Genomic DNA, 2883 nt, shown 5'->3' with positions numbered 1-2883 from the left:
TCGGAAGGAAGGAATTCGGAAGGAATTCGGAAGGAAGGAAGGAATTCGGAAGGAAGGAAGGAAGGAATTCGGAAGGAAGGAAGGAAGGAATTCGGAAGGAAGGAAGGAAGGAAGGAAGGAAGGAAGGAAGGAAGGAAGGAAGGAAGGAAGGAAGGAAGGAAGGAAGGAAGGAAGGAAGGAAGGAAGGAAGGAAGGAAGGAAGGAAGGAAGGAAGGAAGGAAGGAAGGAAGGAAGGAAGGAAGGAAGGAAGGAAGGAAGGAAGGAAGGAAGGAAGGAAGGAAGGAAGGAAGGAAGGAAGGAAGGAAGGAAGGAAGGAAGGAAGGAAGGAAGGAAGGAAGGAAGGAAGGAAGGAAGGAAGGAAGGAAGGAAGGAAGGAAGGAAGGAAGGAAGGAAGGAAGGAAGGAAGGAAGGAATTCGGAAGGAAGGAATTCTGAAGGAAGGAAGGAATTCGGAAGGAAGGAATTCGAAGGAAGGAAGGAATTCGGATAGGAAGGAATTCGGAAGGAAGGAAGGAATTCGGAAGGAAGGAAGGAATTCGGAAGGAATTCGGAAGGAAGGAAGGAATTCGGAAGGAATTCGGAAGGAATTCGGAAGGAAGGAAGGAATTCGGAAGGAAGGAAGGAATTCGGAAGGAATTCGGAAGGAATTCGGAAGGAAGGAAGGAAGGAAGGAAGGAAGGAAGGAAGGAAGGAAGGAAGGAAGGAATTCGGAAGGAAGGAATTCGGAAGGAATTCGGAAGGAATTAGGAAGGAATTCGGAAGGAAGGAATTCGGAAGGAAGGAATTCGGAGGAAGGAAGGAATTCGGAAGGAATTCGGAAGGAAGGAATTCGGAAGGAAGGAAGGAATTCGGAAGGAATTCGGAAGGAAGGAAGGAATTCGGAAGGAAGGAAGGAAGGAAGGAATTCGGAAGGAAGGAAGGAAGGAAGGAATTCGGAAGGAAGGAATTCGGAAGGAAGGAATTCGGAAGGAAGGAAGGAAGGAATTCGGAAGGAAGGAAGGAAGGAAGGAAGGAATTCGGAAGGAAGGAATTCGGAAGGAAGGAAGGAAGGAAGGAATTCGGAAGGAAGGAAGGAATTCGGAAGGAAGGAATTCGGAAGGAAGGAATTCGGAAGGAATTCGGAAGGAAGGAATTCGGAAGGAAGGAAGGAATTCGGAAGGAAGGAAGGAAGGAAGGAATTCGGAAGGAATTCGGAAGGAAGGAAGGAAGGAATTCGGAAGGAAGGAAGGAAGGAAGGAAGGAAGGAAGGAAGGAAGAAGGAAGGAAGGAATTCGGAAGGAATTCGGAAGGAAGGAAGGAATTCGGAAGGAAGGAAGGAATTCGGAAGGAAGGAAGGAAGGAAGGAAGGAAGGAAGGAAGGAAGGAAGGAAGGAAGGAAGGAAGGAAGGAAGGAAGGAAGGAAGGAAGGAAGGAAGGAAGGAAGGAAGGAAGAAGGAAGGAAGGAAGGAAGGAAGGAAGGAAGGAAGGAAGGAAGGAAGGAAGGAAGGAAGGAAGGAAGGAAGGAAGGAAGGAAGGAAGGAAGGAAGGAAGGAAGGAAGGAAGGAAGGAAGGAAGGAAGGAAGGAAGGAAGGAAGGAATTCGGAAGGAATTCGGAAGGAATTCGGAAGGAATTCGGAAGGAATTCGGAAGGAAGGAAGGAAGGAAGGAAGGAAGGAAGGAATTCGGAAGGAAGGAAGGAAGGAAGGAAGGAAGGAATTCGAAGGAAGGAAGGAAGGAAGGAAGGAAGGAAGGAAGGAAGGAAGGAAGGAAGGAAGGAATTCGGAAGGAAGGAAGGAAGGAATTCGGAAGGAATTCGGAAGGAAGGAATTCGGAAGGAAGGAATTCGGAAGGAAGGAATTCGGAAGGAAGGAAGGAAGGAAGGAAGGAAGGAAGGAAGGAAAGGAAGGAAGGAAGGAAGAAGGAGGAAGGAAGGAAGGAAGGAAGGAAGGAAGGAAGGAAGAAGGAAGGAAGGAAGGAAGGAAGGAAGGAAGGAAGGAAGGAAGGAAGGAAGGAAGGAAGGAAGGAAGGAAGGAAGGAAGGAAGGAAGGAAGGAAGGAAGGAAGGGAAGGAAGGAAGGAAGGAAGGAAGGAAGGAAGGAAGGAAGGAAGGAAGGAAGGAAGGAAGGAAGGAAGGAGAAGGAAGGAAGGAAGGAAGGAAGGAAGGAAGGAAGGAAGGAAGGAAGGAAGGAAGGAAGGAAGGAAGGAAGGAAGGAAGGAAGGAAGGAAGGAAGGAAGGAAGGAAGGAAGGAAGGAAGGAAGGAAGGAAGGTAGGAAGGAAGGAAGGAGGAAGGAAGGAAGGAAGGAAGGAGTGAAGGAAGGAAGGAAGGAAGGAAGGAAGAAGGAAGGAATGGAAGGAGGAAGGAAGGAAGGAAGGAAGGAAGGAAGGAAGAAGGAAGGAAGGAAGGAAGGAAGGAAGGAAGGAAGGAAGGAAGGAAGGAAGGAAGGGAAGGAAGGAAGGAAGGAAGGAATGAAGGAAGGAGGAAGGAAGAAGGAAGAAGGAAGGAATTCGGAAGGAAGGGAAGGAATCGAAGGATTCGGGGAAGGAAGGAATTCGGAAGGAATTCGGAAGGAATTCGGAAAGGAAGGAAGGAAGGAAGGAAGGAAGGAAGGAAGGAAGGAAGGAAGGAAGGAAGAAGGAAGGAAGGAAAGGAAGGAAGGATGAAGGAAGGAAGGAAGGGAAGGATTTTCGGAAGGAAGGAAGGGAAGGAAGGGAAGGAAGGAAGGAAGGAAGGAAGGAAGGAAGGAAGGAATTCGGAAGGCAGGAGGAGGAGGAAGGAAGGAATTCGGAAGGATAGGAAGGAAGGAATTCGGGAAGGAAGGAATTCGGAAGGAAGGAAGGAAGGAAGGAATTCGGAGAAGGAATTCGGAAGGAGAAGGAAGGAATTCGGAAGGAAGGAATTCGTGAA

This window comes from Cyrtonyx montezumae, unplaced genomic scaffold (genome assembly GCF_038088225.1).
Source record: "Cyrtonyx montezumae isolate F1298 unplaced genomic scaffold, pur_monq_1.0 scaffold_3, whole genome shotgun sequence".
NCBI lineage: Eukaryota > Metazoa > Chordata > Aves > Galliformes > Odontophoridae > Cyrtonyx > Cyrtonyx montezumae.
Note: the sequence above shows the minus strand (reverse complement) of the source record.